We start from the raw sequence: 17,721 nt of genomic DNA, 5'->3' as shown, positions 1-17,721 counted from the left end.
TTTTCCATTCCCTCCCTTTCCTTTCCATTCCATCCCTTCCCTTCCCTTCCCTTTTCTTCCCTTCTCATCCCATTCCATCCCCTACCTTCCCTTCCTTTTCCATTCCCTCCCTTTCCTTTCCATTCCATCGCTTCCCTTCCCTTTTCTTCCCTTCTCATCCCATTCCAACCCGTCCCTTTCTTTTTTTTCCCTTCTCATCCCATTCCATCCCTTCCCTTCCCTTCCCATCCCTTCCCTTCCTTTTCCATAACCTCCCGTTCCTTTCCCTCCATCCCTTCCCTTCTCTTCCGTTTTCTTCCCTTCCCATCCCATTCCATCCCTTCCCTTCCATTTCCATCCCATTCCTTCCCTTTCTTTTCCATTCCATCCCTTTCCTTTCCATTCCATCCTTTCCTTCCCCTTTCCTTCCCATCCCTTCCCTTCCCTTCCCTTCATATTTCATCACTCCCTCTTTTTCTGGAAACTTCATCCTCTCTCCTCACCCTTCACATCTTCCTCTATAGTCTACATCCTTCTTCCTCTGCCTTCCCCTTACCCTTCTCTAACCCACCTCCTGTTCATGGTGCAGAAGTCGTGTTGAACTATCACCACCGTCACAAAACAGTCCATGAAAATCCCAGCAACTTTTATGAGAGGCTTTTCATCAGGCAAGCTGAGATGCTTCTCTCTCTCTCTCTCTCTCTCTCTCTCTCTCTCTCTCTCTCTCTCTCTCTCTCTCTCTCTCTCTCTCACTAAATTTTCTTCATGACTCTTCCTGGTAGTGTTTCCATTCTTGTGACTCCTTACGAACCTTCTTAAGTTCTGCCGTCACTCAGTCCTTCCCCACACCCACAGGCGGCGTCCTCTTTTCCCTGGAGGAAAGCACAAGCTTCTGGAACCAAGCACTGACCTGGCGGGTGTTCTTCAGGGCCATGATGTCTGCCTCCACCCTCAACCCGGTGCTGCCGGCCTACAGCGGACTCCCAGGTGAGGCTATTTAACTGTGCATGAGGGAGGGAGACTTGGGCTACTTTTGTCCGGCTCCACCAGCAACTGCTGCTGTCCGCCACACAACAGTCGGCAGGGAGGCTATTTGGAGACTTGGGCTACTTTTTAGGGAATTTTAGTGCCATGATGTCCGGCTCCACCAGCAACCTGCTGCTGTCGCCTACAACGGAGTCCAAGGCGAGGCTGTTTAACTGTGCATGAGGGAGGGAGGGAAAGACAGAGGGAGACATTCTCCCAGCTCAATCTACATATCTTCATAAACCAGCTCTTTCTATTCACATTCTCCTACATAAACCAGATCATTCTATTCATAATTTTTTTTTTTTCACAGCAAGGGAAACAGCTCAAGGGCAACAAGACAAAAAGCAACAAAACAAGCCCCCCCGGCGCTGCTCCAACAAAAGTTAGCAGAACAAGAGGCCAGAAGGGAGGTTAATTTCAGAAAAAGAGTTGTCTTGACACTCCTCACTTGAAAGAGGTCACGTTAGGCAGAAGGAAATACAGACAAAGGAAGACTGTTGCAGTGGAAGGGATGGAAGAATGAATATGTTACATAACTCTTGCATTAGGGGTTTGGACAAAATAGGGATGAGCTAGAGTAGAAAGTCGAGTTCAGCGGGGACGCAGGAGGGGGGGAGACATGCAGTTAGCAACTTGCGAAGAGCAGTCAGCGTGAAAATATTGATAGAAGATAGAAAGAGAGCAACATGGCGGTAGAATTTTTAAAGTTAGAAGACTGTCAGTAAAAGGTGGGGAATTGATGAAACGAAGAGCCTAAGACTCCACTCTGTTCAAAAGAACTGTGTGTGTGAAGCCCTTCCACACATGAGATGCATACTCCATACAAAGGTGGACCAGGCCCCTGTATATGGACAGCATCTGGGAGGGGGAAAGGAACTGGCGGAGACGATACGGAACGCCCAACCTCGAGGAAGCTAATTTAGTAAGAGAGGAGATGTGGTTTCCAGTTAAAATTTTGAACTAAGGATAGACCGAGGATGTTTAGTGTTGAAGATGGTGACAGCTGAGTGTTGTCGAAGAATAGGGGATAGTTGTTTTGAAGATTGTGTCGAGTTGATAGGTAGAGAAATTGAGTTTTTGAGGTGTTTAAGGACACAAGGTTCCTCCTGCCCCAGTCAGAAATGATAGCAAGGTCCATAGCTGGGCGTCATCGTGATAATTTATCGCGATACTTTATCGCTGATAACAAAATCGGGTTATCGGCCATCCGCTACCTATTTATATATACATCGGTATCTTCGTTACTTTTGTAACCAAACTAGCGATAATCGCTACTTTTTTCCGCCTCAGAAAAAAATATGTTGTCTCCTCCTTATTGCGCATGCGTGGCCCGGGCGCCCGGGGTTGTATGAAAAAAATTCGGGGTATGAAATATTTTCGGTGAAGAGATTGCATACTTAGATCATCAACATTAAAACACTAGGTTACGTTTTATGTTAGACTCGAAAATCAATATATCGAACAGAAAAATCATTTAATTTTGCTTGTAACTCACTCACTCACTCACTCTCTCTCACACACACACACACACACACACACACACACACTCACACATTTCACAACTAGGTAAATACAACTAGGTAAATATACACACACACACACACACACACACACACACACACACACACACTCACTCACTCACTCACTCTCACACACACCCACACACAAACACACACACATAAACATAAGAAAATACTCATCAACGAGGATTTAACACCTTTGAGGGCCACCATGCTCAAAATAGTTAAGGAACAGGCTGCAGTAAATAAAGTAACCACTAGAGATGGGAGGATTCTAGCATGGATGGCGGATAGGGACAGACCAGTTGAAATAACTACTCCTGATGAACTTGGCAAGGTGGGGATAACTTCTCCAGATTGGAAGAGGCTCAAACTAGATCATATAATCCAGTAGGGTCGATTGGAGTGCAGCACATCCAAGATGACTTACGCAATTCTGAGTATAAAATTGTTACTACTCCCAGTACTACAGACGACACCGTACCCACACAAGCTGCACACAGTACGAGGCACGTACAGATAACAGCGGGTACGCACACTGATTCATCCACACAAACTACACTCACACAGACACACCCATCCATACCTGACACTATAGCACAAAATTTATGTACAATTAATTTATTATCACTTAATGTATGTGGCCTAAAATCAAAATTATTTGTGGACGAGTTTACTGGGCTTCTTAAATGTTATGATGTTATTTGTAAGTCTGAGACTAAGTGTGATGATGCAGATATGAACAATGTAAGACTTAAAATGAAAGAAATTGGGTATGACATTGTCTATAAGAACATATATGCTTTAAGCAGATTTAAGTCAGGGGGTCTACTAATTACTGTAAAAAATGATGTAAATTTTTTGTGGAAAAAAGTTCAGGGAGATTAAGAGGCTTTATTGAGTATTGTGTGAATGGAAGGAGTGTGGGACTAAAAATGACCACCCAGCCACTCGCGGAATGGTAAACCTGAAAATTTCGATGAGTTGGATAACCTTTTCTTGTCAAACAATGATAGATATCATATTGTTAGTGATGATTTCAATGCTCATACCGCCACTTTCTCTGACATTGCCTCAGTGAGTGACGGTAATGAATTAGTGAATGATGTTAATGAATATATTTCTCCAATAAAAGATATTTGTGATATATAAAAAAAAAGTCAGGCTTTTCAGAGAACAGATGTAATCGAGACGACACCCCTGATATAAATTCTTACGGTAAAAAAAATTGATAGAAATTTGTAAGAATAACAATGCAATTATCTTTAATGGGAGAATGGGTGAAGATACAATACAGTCATAGACTATGTTATTGGTACTTGGAATGTTGTCCGATTTGTTAAGAGTTTTCGGCTGTTAGACTTTGAACCATTATATTCAGATGTTCATCGTGGTTTGCATATTTGTTTGGAATTTTTAGGTGTGGGAAGCAAAGCACGCGAGACTGGCAATAAAATGAGTGAAGCAGTTTGTTCGAGGCCAGGCAGATGGAGAAACGAACGGAAAATGGAATATGAGAAAAATATTGATAAGCGTAAGGAGAATGAACCTATAATGAATATTGACAAATTATCAGTTGATGATGTAAATGATCAGTTAAAGCGTGTCTTGATTGACCCTGCATTGAAAAAATTTCCAGTTTAGTAAAAAAATATATAAAGAAGGGCAGTAATACAAATATGGGAGGGTATGACAAACAATGCTACAACAGCAGGAAAGAGTATCACAAGGCTAAGAATAAATATAACAGACAAAAGAATACTGTTACGTATACAGCTATGATTAAAAAAGTAGAAATTATAAAAGAGAACTAAAGAGGGTAATGAATAAAGTTAATAGTAATATACTTCACCAATTACGAGCAAACAAAACTAAAGACCCAAAGGCATACTGGAAGATTCTAAGAAGTAGCAAAGTAGAGAAAAATAATCAAATACCACTCGAGAAATTTTATGACCACTTTAAATTGCTCTACACAGAGAACGACGATAGTAATGCAAACGAGAGAATTGATTATGAAACTTACAGTGACGCTGACTCGCCCGCACTTGACAACCCTACAACACATGCTGAGATAAAGCGTTGTATTGGTAAATTGAAAAACGGCAAGTCTCCTGGTAGTGACAGCATCATTAATGAATATATAAAATGTACACAAGACTTACTCTGCCATTTATATGTTGAACTATTAAATAAGATCCTTGACACAGGTGTCTTTCCATCAGAGTGGCTCACTGGCGTTATAGTACCTCTTTATAAAAAACAAGGGAGACGTTAATGATGCAAATAACTACCGAGGTATTACCCTTTTAAGCTGTATGGGGAAATTGTTTACGTCCATTCTTAACGACCGTCTCAAACAGTATTCCGACAATCAAAACATCATCAATGAAACACAAGCAGGCTTTCGTGAGGAATACTCCACACTGGATCATATCTTTTTACTCAAGTGCGTTGTTGACTTGTTTCAGTGGAAAAAGATGAAATTATTTTGTTTATTTATTGACTATAAAAAGGCTTTTGATATGGTATAGAGGGAAGGTCTATGGTTTAAACTTGCAAATAATAATGTTAATGGTAAGATACTAAATGTTATTCGTAGTATGTATTTTAATGTCAAGTCATGTGTAATGGTTGGCCAACAGTTATCTGAAACATTTACTTGCAATATGGGAGTGAGGCAAGATGAAAACCTATCACCATTGTTATTCGCTTTCTATGTTATTGACCTACAGGAAAAGCTTATAGAGTATAATTATAACTATCTTAATTTCAATGATGACCTTGTAAACACGTAGCTCAGATTATTGGTGATTACGTACGCAGATGATACTGTTATTTTCTGTGATAGCGAGCAAAACATGAAGGTAGCTTTAGTATCACTTCACAGGTATTGTTTAGAGTGGAAATTAAAGGTAAATTGTAGTAAAACTAAAATAGTAATTTTCAGTATGGGTAGAGTTGCAACCAGTAATCACAATTTCAAGGTTGGTGAGGAGGAAATAGAGCTAGTAAGAGAATATAAATACCTGGGTATATTGTTGAGTTATAATGGACGGTTTAGGAAAGGGCAACTAGAACTTAAAGACCACGCAACTAAGGCCATGTATCCACTGATTGGGACTTCTCGAAAATGTGATTTGCCCTTTGATATACAATTAGAAATGCACAATAGTATGGTGGTGACAGTTGCGATTTACGCATGCGAAATATGGGGTTATGATATTATAAGGGAACTGGAATCTTTACAGATGAGGTATCTTAAATATGTATTGTATGTACATAGGTATACAAGTACGGACATTGTATATGGGGAATCAGGAATGTACCCACTGGAAATATGTATAAAATGCAGGATGATAAATTATTGGTCAAGGCTAATTACGGGAAAAAATACTAGGCTGAGTTATGTTATGTACACATGTTTATTGCACTTATATATGTCTGGTACTTTTATATCGCCATGGTTGGACTATATAAGACGTAAATGTATTGAATGTGGTCTGCCACAAACCACAAACCATCAACACTGTTAAGTGGTTCAGGAAGGCTGTTGAGCAGAGGTTGTAAGATTTATGGATATCAACTTAGTATAGGAGTATAACAACAAAAGGCATATGTAGTAGTTACAGTATGTATAAATAAATTTATGGGATTGAGGATTACCTTGTTAAACTAAGTAAAACAAACCGTATTAATATACGTAAGAATCGCACAGGAAATAATCGATTACCAGTTGTTAGTGGTAGGTACCGTGATATTAGAAGAGAAGAACGGTATTGTGATAAATGTAATGGAAATATTTGAAACATTTGAAACATTTATTAATTGCCTATTAGGTGCAGTTACATATGTTGACGTATGTATTGTTAGAGGCCAGCCTTTATATAAGCATAAGCTTTTCAGGCAAATGGTGAACAAATAGGGGATGAATATCATGTTCTGTGTAAATGTGAAAATCAAGATGTTATACAGCTGAGAAACAAGTACATACCAGAGCATTACAGAGTAAATCCAAATCACAGAAAATATGTTAAATGATGCAAAGCAAAAATGTGCACATGCTAAACAATTTGGCTCAGTTTATTAAATTAGTTCTGAGGCTGTTTAGATAAAGACTTGATGATATAACTTGTTATACAGGGGCTGTGCTCCATACTTTTTTTTGTAAAAGTCTGAGCAATAAATGTATTCTATTCTATTATATTATATTCACACACACACACACACACACACACACACACACACACACACACACACACACACACATACTCCCGGAGACATATAGGTTTTGACCGTTTTAGTAAATTTTCTGAATTTTGTTTTGTTTTTTCTTAGGCTTTTGAATAGATGAAGATACTGATATTCCATATTCGTTTGTGAGCATGCCATGGTATTGAAAGCACCCGGTGTTGTGATATTTGGTGTCCCATCGTCAGAAGCTGGCGCTTTTGTTTACAAACACTGGTCTCTCGTGAACTGCGGATGCTCAGACCAGTAAGCGTAGACCTGTTCAGTCTCACAAAGCTTTCTAACACATTGCTGGAAGGCTGAATCAGACATACAGTTCCACCTTCCTCGCTGTTTCTAGAACGACACTCTGTACATATAAATACATCTCGTACAGAGTGTCGTTCTAGAAACAGCGGGGATGGTGGTAGTGGTACTGTATGCCTGATTCAGCCTTCCAGCAACTCTTAATTACGGTTAAAAAGCTTTGTGAGACTGTACAGGTCTACGCTTGCTGGTCTGAGCATGCGCAGTTCACGAGAGACCAGTGTTTGTAAACAAAAGCGCCAGCTTTGACGGTGGGGACACCAAATAACACAACACCGGCTCAGGCGTTTCTAGTATTACCGTCCATATGTACGTGTCAACGTGTGGTTTTCAGGTTTTGTAAGTTTTCTAAAATACAGATAATGAAAATTTGAATTCATCTATGTTTTTTTTTTTTTTAAATATGAATATAGTATCGTTTTAGCCTATCGGACTTATCGCTGGCTAGTATCGGAATTGTGGATTTATATCGGGTATCGGTTATCGGTTATCGCCAATATTTGTGTCTCCAGTTAACGAATATCGGTTTTCACAGTTAAGGTTTTCCATTATCAGTTATCGGGTATCGGGAATAAGATTTTCTGTTATCGTGCCCAGCTATGGCAAGGTCTTAGGATAAGCGTTCTGCAGCCTCCAGTCTGGAGCCTTGTACTACCTGTTGAGAGGGTCTTCTGTTGAAAGAAGTTGAATAATGCAGAGTGGAGTCATCAGCGTATGAGTGGATAGAACAGTTTGTTATGGAAAGAAGATCATTGATGAATAACAGGAAGAGAGTGGGTGATAGGACAGAGCCCTGTGGAACACCACTGTTCATAGGTTTATGGGAAGAACAGTGACCGTCTACCACCGCAGAGATAGAACGGCCGAAAAGGAAATTGGAGATAAAGGAACAGAGAGAAGGATAGAATCCACAGGAGGGAAGTTTGGACAGCTATTCCTACATAAAGCCAATCCCTTCCTTTCCTTTCCCTCCCTTCCCTTCCTTTGCCTTCCCCTCCTTTTCTTCCCTCTCCTCTCTTTCCCTTCCCTATATTGTCATAATAATTATAATATTATTATAATATTATAATTATAATATTAAAACTATATAATTCGTTGGTTCGACCCCGTCTAGAGTACTGTGTACAGTTTTGGTTTCCCTACTACAGAAAAGGCAGAAAAGTTGGAACGGGTCCAACGAAGAGTAACAAAGATGATTCCTAGGTTGAGAAATTTGTCATATGAACAAAGGCTTAAAGAAGCAAATTTATTCAGCCTATCAAAACGAAGAATGGGAGACGATCTAATAGAAGTGTTTAAAATGTTTAAAGGATTCAGTGATATTAATGCGGAAGATTACTTTACAATTGATCGATCAAATAGAACAAGAAGAAATCACAATTTGGAGATAAGTGGTAAAAGATTATCGTCGCACGAAGCTAAACACTTCTTCTTCAGTCGAGTTGTTAATGTTTGGAACTCTCTACCTTGTGATGTCGTTGATAGTACAACAGTTACGGCCTTCAAGAATAGATTAGACAAGTGTTTTGAATCCAACCAGCTACTAAGATATTACTCATTGTCGTAATAACGTTAAGTTCTTTCGAATACTGGTGTCCTTGTCCGCTTTTATCGCCCGGTTAGTGGTAGCAGTAATGGTAGTTCTTTCCTCTTTCCTACATAAATTCCATGCAGTTGTTCCATGCTGCATGGTTATTTTTCCTTTCCTGCCAGCTTTGGCTGGAGGGATGGGGGGGTGGGGGAGGAGCCTTCGCCTTTGCTGTCCTTCATCTTCCACTTTTGATTAGATAGTTAGTGTAGCTTGTCACAAACAACCTCTTAAGGACCAGGAGGTATGCTGTTGTTTGTTCTTCCTTTGTGTTTCTTTGTGTTCCTTTCCTTCCCTTTCCTTCTCTTTTCCTCCCTTCCCTTCCTTTCCTTTCCTCTCCTTCCCTTCTCTTCCCTTTTCTTTCTCTTCACTTCCCTTCCCTTTCTTTTCCTTCCCTTCCCTTCCCTTTCCTTCCCATCACTTCCCTTTCCTTCCCTTCCGTTCCCTCTCCTTTCCTTCCCTTTTATGTCCTTCCCTTCCTTTCCCTCTCCTTTCCTTCCCTTTTCCTCCCTTCCCTTCCTTTCCTTTCCTCTCCTTCCCTTCTCTTCCCTTTTCTTTCTCTTCACTTCCCTTCTCGGCGGGCATCGGAGCCAATCTGATCGCGTGGATAAGAGATTGGCTCACCGACAGAAAACAACGAGTACTACTCAACGGACAGCCTTCCGATTGGCTACCAGTCACTAGTGGAGTGCCTCAAGGGTCAGTGCTGGGACCCGTCCTCTTTATCATATATATCAATGACCTAGAATCAGGACTGAAATCCACAATATCGAAATTTGCAGATGACACCAAGGTGGGTGGAGATGCCCTCACAAAGACCGACTGCGAAATCATTCAGAAAGACCTCAATCACATTATCGAATGGTCGGAAAAATGGCAAATGTCTTTTAATGTTGACAAATGCAAAGTCATGCACATTGGGTCCCAAAATAGTAACCACACATACATCATGAATGGGAGACCTCTGCAAGCGATGCAGGAGGAAAAGGATCTTGGAGTCACTATCAGCAGTGACCTGAAACACGCGAATCACTGTAAAAAGCATACAACAAGGCCAACATTATGCTCGGGTTCATAGCGAGGAACTTCGAGTGTAAAACACCAGACGTGATGCTATCCTTGTATAATTCCATGGTAAGACCGCACCGAGTATGCAGTGCAGTTCTGGTCTCCCAATTACAGAAAGGACATTGCTTTACTGGAAAGGATTCAACGACGCGCCACAAAGATGATTCCAACCTTCAGGGCTCAACCGTACGAGGAACGACTCAAGCGACTCAATCTCTTTACATTGGAGAAAAGACGCCTACGAGGGGATATGATTCAAGTCTTCAAGTATCTAAAAAAGTTCAATAACGTCGATTACTCCAAATTCTTTGAACTGCAAACCAACTCAAGAACTAGAAATAACGGTTTACCCATTCAGTCGAGTCGATGTAACACAGACATTGGAAGGAGTTTCTTTTCAAACCGAGTCATCCGCCACTGGAACAATCTTCCCTCAGAAGTAGTAAATGCGAATACCATCAACTCCTTCAAATATAGAATCGACCGTCATTTCGCTGCGTCAGGAGTAAACTGAATAACGAGGGGCTTCCATCTGCTCCTCAATATCGAGGTGCTTTCATCTGCTCACCAAGCCCCAAGTGGCGGTCGAGCAGATTAAATCACCCAAGCGGGCGACCTCGTAATGAGCCAATAGGCTTTCTGTTGCCTGCATTTCCATGTTTCCATGTTTCCATGTTTCCCTTCCCTTTCCTTCCCTTCACTTCCCTTTCGTTCCCTTCCTTTCCTATCCTTTCCTTCCCTTTTCTGTCCTTCCCTTCCTTTCCCTCTCCTTTCCTTCCCTTTTCTGTCCTTCCCTTCCGTTCCCTCTCCTTTCCTTCCCTTTTCTGTCCTTCCCTTCCTTTCCCTCTCCTTTCCTTCCCTTTTCTGTCCTTCCCTTCCTTTCCCTCTCCTTTCCTTCCCTTTTCTGTCCTTCCCTTCCTTTCCTTTCCTTTCCTTCCCTTTTATGTCCTTCCCTTCCGTTCCCTCTCCTTTCCTTCCCTTTTCTGTCCTTCCCTTCCTTTCCCTCTCCTTTCCTTTCCTTTTCTGTCCTTCCCTTCCTTTCCTTTCCTTTCCTTCCCTTTTCTGTCCTTCCCTTCCTTTCCTTTCCTTTCCTTCCCTTTTCTGTCCTTCCCTTCCGTTCCCTCTCCTTTCCTTCCCTTTTCTGTCCTTCCCTTCCTTTCCTTTCCTTTCCTTCCCTTTTCTGTCCTTCCCTTCCTTTCCCTCTCCTTTCCTTCCCTTTTCTGTCCTTCCCTTCCTTTCCCTCTCCTTTCCTTCCCTTTTCTGTCCTTCCCTTCCTTTCCTTTCCTTTCCTTCCCTTTTCTGTCCTTCCCTTCCTTTCCTTTCTGTCCCTCCTCTTTCCTTCCCTACCCTTCCCTTTCCCCTCCCTTCCCCTTTCCTTCCCTTTCCTTCCCTTCCCTTCTCTTCCCCTCTCCTTTCCTTTCCATATCTTCCCTTCTGTTCCCTTTTCTTCCCTTCTCCTCTCTTCCTTTCCTTTCTCTTATCTTCTCTTCCTTTCCCTTCTTTTCTCTTCCTTTCCCTTTCCTTCCCTTTCCATTTCCTTCCCTTTCCTTTCCTGCACTTCCTTTCTGTCCCTCCTCTTTCCTTCTCTTCCCATTGATGCCCTTTCCTTTCTTTGCATTCCTTTCTGTTCCCTTTGCTTTCCTTCCCTTTCTTCCCTTCCCTTTGCTTCATTTCCCTTCCATTTCCTTCCTTTCCCTTCCCTTCTCTTCCTTTCCCCTTCCTTCCCTTCCGTTCCTTTCTGTCCCTTCCCTTCCCATCCCTTCTTTTCCCCACCCTTTCCTTCCCTTCCTTTTTTGTCCCTTGCCTTCCCTTCCCTTCCTTTCTGTCCCTTCCTTTCCCTTCCTATCTGTCCCTTCTCTTTCCTTCACTTCCCTTTCGTTTCCCTTCTCTTTCCTTCACTTCCCTTTCGTTTCCCTTCCCATCCTTTTCCTTTCCTTTTCTTCCCTTCCCTTCTCATCCCTTCTTTTCCCTTCTCATCCCATCCTCTCCCATCCCTTTCCTTTCCTTTTCTTCCCTTCCCTTCCCTTTCTTTCCCATTCCTTCCCATCCCTTCCTTGCCCTTCTCTTTCCTTTCCTTCTCTTCCTTTCCCATTCCTTTCTTTTCCATCGTATCCCCTCCCCTCCCTTCCCTTCCCTTTCCTTATTAACAAAACACTTACATTCCTCATGAACAAAACATCAACACGCCTCCAATGTTTTTTTTTTACCCAGGCAAACTCATCACAACGACCTCCTGAATTTTGGCAAGTTTGAGGACCTGACGTACGAGATTTGGGAGTCTGTTCCCTCCAAAGAGACTATATACGAAGAGATAGTGGTATGTAGTAATTCCTCGGGCGTTTGGAAGTAGCGCCATCTATTGCAGCCCACCAAAAACGTCACTTTTCAGGGGTAGCTTAACTATTTTTGAAGTACCTGCCACAGCACCCTATCCAACCTTCACTTATTTTTTTTTCATTGTAAAATGATTTACTAATGGGGTAAAGAAAAATATATTTGTTCTTATGTTTTATTAGGTATTATCTACACTATATCAATTTGTTTTTTTTAGGAAAAATATGATGTTGAAAGCATTTGCTAATATATATATATATATATATTTATATATATATATATATATATATATATATATATATATATATATATATATATATATATATATATATATATAAATGTGTGTGTGTGTGTGTGTGTGTAGCAAACATATCCAGTGCTTTAAATACAAGCAAAGCATACAACATTCTATGCATGCTAAATTACTATAAGGCCTTTGCAACTGTGGTAACCCGGATGTCACACTGGTCCTGTGTCCCAGGGTAATGGGTTCCCTAACACCACAGGCTCATGGGCTAATGTTACAGAGATGAGCACCGAGGCCACGTGCTGCTACAGCGTGTGCCCCCAGCCTTACCTTTACCTTTTGCAAAATGCTCTTAGCTGAGCAAAAATATCATACTAACTGTACAAGTGCCAGATAATGGCAAGCATTGCATACTGCTTGACAGGGCAGAGAACAGAAGCTTCTAAGCATTACAACTGAAATAAACAATGGGAGACACTCAAAGCTTGTTACCTGAACATGACCCGATTTATAACAGGCAAAACCAACAATGGTGCGTTATATACAATGAAAACTGTATAAAAATGTTGCAAGGCACATCAATATAAGAGCAAAGCATCATAAAACATGCTGAAATACATGATGGAGGACATTAAGAAGGTAACACATGAGTTGTCTTAAATGGAATGCAATAACTTGGTGGTCCTGGGAGACAGGCGAGCCTGGAGGTGAAAATGGAATGTAGGACACGGTATGATCTCACAAGCTCTGACCTTGGTGTCAGGGTCATGAAGATATTAAGCTCAGCAGGCACAACTATGCAGCGGAGGCACATATGATAAAAGCAAATGAGACAAAATAAGGCAACTCATAGTGTAAGAAAATAGCAGGAAAGTTATGCTGCAGTATGTGACACACCAAATTACAGGGCAGAGAGTGATATGTATTTCATAGGCTACATCAGTAAACATGTAGCATTTATTGCAGGAACCACACATTAAAGTTGGATGTAATAAAATATATGTTTTTAGCACACATTAAAGTTGGATGTAATAAAATCATTTGATATGAAACTCCTTGAACTGGCCAACCAAACAAACCACTCTCTGTCCCCCCCCCCCCCCCTCCCTCAAAAGAGCATTAATTTTCACAAGGTTTATGAGGCATTAGTCAAGAATATCAACTGCCATTACATTTTGTAAATCATACCTATGTGATTATGTATATCATATAAAGCAGAAAAAAATTTGCAAGCTGTGATACAAACAAGATTACTCCTGGAAGCCACATTAACGATGCCAGACACGTGATGATAGACACTTAGTGTGATGAAATTACATGCTGTATTTCACATTATGAAACCAAGCCAAGTGTCACTGCAGCACATTATTAGGTAAGGCAGACATCAAAAGCTTGTTACCTGAACAAGATTAAACATAACAGGCAAAATCCACAATAAAGCATTGCATACTGTTGGGTAGGGAAGAGAACAAATGCTTCCAAGCATTACACCTGAAATAAACAATGGCAGATATTCAAAGCTTGTGAGCTGAACAAGATCTGATTTATAATAGGCAAAACCAACAATGGTGCATTACATGCGATATCTGGCAGGGGATTCCTTGCATTACAATTGGAAAGTGGCAGACACCTAAAGCTTTTTAACTGAACAAGATCTGATTTATAACAAGCAAAACCAACAATGGTGCATTACGTGTGATATCTAGCAGGGAAGATAAATGATTCCTTGCATTACAACTGGAAAGTGGCAGACACCCAAAGCTTGTTAATTGAACAAGATCTGATTTATAACAATCAAGCCCAACAATGGTGCATTACTTGCAATATCTGGCAAAGTATATGGAAAAAAATTCTTGGCGTAACAAGAGTAATACTAAATAATGGCAAATCTCACAAAGTTTCTCTTCTTTTGACAAAGCCTGTGCTCTTTGCTGCAGGGCTGTCAGAGTCTGTTTGCTCCAGCCAACATGTACTGAAATACCCCTGAGTCATGAGTGAAGTGTTGAAACTGAAGACAAGTAAAATACTGTGCTCAGAAATCTATTAGCATTTGGACTTTGATAGTATAAGGCCAGAGCAAACCTCCTCTCTTGTAACCCATATCTCCTACTAGGCTTAGATCTTGGCATCTTGCAGCATGTTGAACCTGACCTCAGAAAAAATCCATCCCTATTGGATCTAAAAAATTGCTGGCTCTGGGCAAAAACTGCCCAGGAGTTGTAACAGCCTGGGCTTTGAGCTGCCTTGCCTCCCGGTGCAGACGACAGACTGTTGTGTGCATCAATTTTCACTTTTCATGTCTGAAAATACATGAAAAAATATTTAATCACAATTAATCACAATTCTAAATAATAAAATATGTGCATGTAATTGCATTATTTTCAGTGCTATAAGGACAGTGAATCTAAGCATTGACATTATGTCTGCACGCCAGCATCGATGGAAGGCTTCACTTAGATTGCCTGACAAGAGTAATATTTTCAGGAGAGATGGGGGAGAGGATACAACTGGAGACTCTTGACAGATATAATGTCAAGATCTACAAGCACCCATTTACCATATATATCTTTGATGTTCAGTCCATACTAAAACATTTGTCAATGTGTTGCCACACTAAAAATATAAAAATTCCCTGTTTCTGCAATGTTAGTCATACCTAAGCCCTGCTAAACCATCCAAGTGAATCAAGAATGAGTTCTGGGCGGCAGCATGAGCCAATACTAAATGGCACCACAAAAAAAAAAAAAAAAGCCTGCATCATGACGGGCCTGGGCCGACCGCCAGGTGCCTGAAGAACACCTACCGGCGCTATAGGCAGGTGGAAAAGAAAAAAAATCACATCAGAAGAATGGACAAAGGTTTGTTAGTGGCACTTCAAGGTTATGCTACCTCTTCAAAGATTGGCTAGTCATGGTTTAAAGTGGAACAGGATAAACAAGAAACAGGTAGATATCTGTGGACACTACTGTTACTATCAAATGCCAGCCTATGGCAAAATTTGAACCTATGCTATCAAAAACATAAGACCCATATGCTGATCACTCGACTAATCGTAACGGTACTACACCCATATAAACATAATAAAGAGTTTAAATATATCATTCAAAATTTCAACCTTTTTACATACTTTTTTTTTTTTAGATATGAAGCCTACTGGTGTAACAGTTGAATATTGAACTCAATTTGTATGCAGAGATGTGAGGTATGTTATTAAGCTGTAATGTTTCCAACACATTAGTTGTGATTAAAGCAACACGGAATAGTAACTAAAGAGGATAAATTATCACTGAGAACAAGAGGTTCCTTACTATATTGTGGTGAGCTTGATGGCCAAGTCGAGTTTCCTCCAACCCCATCAAGTTCACACCTGTTGAGAGGCAATTTTTTAATCAAAGTGAAAAATGGATGCAAATGGTCACTAAAACTAGTTTTTATATATATACTCCTGGACTTGGCGTCACTGATGAGGTAAATGACCTCGTGCACTCATTGGGCTATAATATATACATTGTTATAATGTGTATTATTATCTTGTTACTATATTATTATCTACTGATAATGGAAATACATGTCAGGATTAATCATCAAATACAAGGAACAAAGAATCATGTATGGAAATTGTGAACTTTTAAGTTCATGTAACAAACAAAGTTTATTATACACAAAAAGGTTGGATACTTCAGATGTAAAAGATTTTTGAATATAACATCACCCCCTTCCTCCATATTGGTTCTTTAAAGCAAGAGTTGACTACAGCTGATTATTATTTGCGGCAGGTTACACGACACTTTTTTTTAGTGCAAACCATCTGGAAATCAATGATCATTATAAGGAATACTTCTCATGAGTAGCTACTAAAACTTGACAACCTAGAAGGATGCACCATCAGACTGTAAAGGATAGATATATTACAAGACATAGCTACATTGGTGGATCCAAAGGGGGGCCCAGGCCCCCCCAATGTTCCTGAGTGATACAGGAAAACTAGCTCAAAAGCGCGCTGTGGCTAAAACAATGCTTTGGCACAAAGTCCAGGCCGTTATACCCATTGATTTAGGTCACTCCACCAGTTTTTCAAGACCAGGACTGCCGAGAATGGCTATTCGGTAATGCTAATGCTCCTTCCACCCGCAAAAAGTCTGACGTCCTCCCAAAAACTCATTTCCTGGATCTGCACCCAAAGACATACCGTAACATGGTTCAGTGATCATGGACAAAAAAAAATGTTAAGACAATCAATATCCAATCATTTCAGGATACATAAATCAGCATCCATATGAAGGAATTCTACAACTTAAAAGTGATGTTGAGCAGGGCATGTGTTAAGTGACTTGCACAGTCTATTTTGTGAAGTCATAATTAGATTAATAACACAACAATCAACAAACACTAGATGAAGTATTCATACCAAAATCAGTACATGGAGCTGGTGCACTGCAATGGGAAGCACATTCCTGCAGCTCACCAAGAGGGTTGAATGCTGCCATGTACTTCAGGGGGGGTGGCTAAATGTCTTCACCCTTGGCCTCTTTCTTGGCCTCTCCCCCTTCAGCTGCCACATTCTCTTGGATGATATCGGACGTGTTCGGATCTGTTGGGATGTGGTTGTGTTAGATGTGGAATAACATACGACAGTGGAACATGGAAGGAAAGAGTATGTCCACACGGTAAAATACAGAGATGAGGATTGCACTGCATTAGTTGAGTGATTACAAGATGTAAATTGAAATTCTTTGGATACTAAAAGGATGTACGGGGACAACTGGGTGAGAAGAGAGAGAGATGCAGATTTTTGTTATATAGCTAGATACACCAATGAAGACTTAGGACATACACATTCAGAAAGACCACAATTTTGGCTGCTAGACAGAAAAACACTAGATGTCAAAGTGCCAGGACATTGAAGGAAGTAATAATAAGAAAAGCAATAATAATTAATGAGTATAAATATATTTCTGATATTTTTTTTTATCTTAATGCTAGTATTGGAATTTTCAAACACTAAGAATACAATAAATAAATATTGATAATTTAATTAAAATAAATACATTAATTGTACTAATACTACCACTAACAATATTAACAGCACTGCACCTAATAGACTGAGCAATAAACTGAGTCTGATATGTAACCATAATTAAACTGTCTCTGTCTGAGTGTTATGTGAAGCTTGCTCCATGCACCATGATAGGAATGGCATAGATGCATGCAGGTTGCTGAGATGCTTACAGTCACCAGCCACTTGTAGATATGGCACCAAAATGTGTTGGAAGCATTGGCGGCCAACTTCCATTTATTTAACTATTATTTTCTTTAAACAAAGGAGACAGCTCAAGAGCAACAAAGCGTACTAGAAAAAAAGCCCCACTACTCACCACTCCCAAACAGACAAAAGTAGA

General features: G+C 40.4%; 1 long non-coding RNA gene across 1 annotated transcript; it reads right to left on the bottom strand.

Moving 5' to 3' along the window:
- Window positions 1–13,581: 13,581 nt before the first annotated feature.
- Window positions 13,582–17,385, bottom strand: LOC126999592 (uncharacterized). The gene is made up of 3 exons (XR_007753452.1): window positions 16,731–17,385; window positions 15,631–15,689; window positions 13,582–14,622 (listed from the first exon to the last, which is right to left on the bottom strand). It is a non-coding gene; the product is annotated as an uncharacterized LOC126999592 (long non-coding RNA).
- Between the last annotated feature and the right edge of the window lie 336 nt (window positions 17,386–17,721).

The sequence above is a fragment of the Eriocheir sinensis genome, chromosome 16 (assembly GCF_024679095.1).
Source record: "Eriocheir sinensis breed Jianghai 21 chromosome 16, ASM2467909v1, whole genome shotgun sequence".
Taxonomy (NCBI): Eukaryota; Metazoa; Arthropoda; class Malacostraca; order Decapoda; family Varunidae; genus Eriocheir; species Eriocheir sinensis.
Note: the sequence above shows the minus strand (reverse complement) of the source record. Positions and strands in the feature narration are given on the sequence as shown.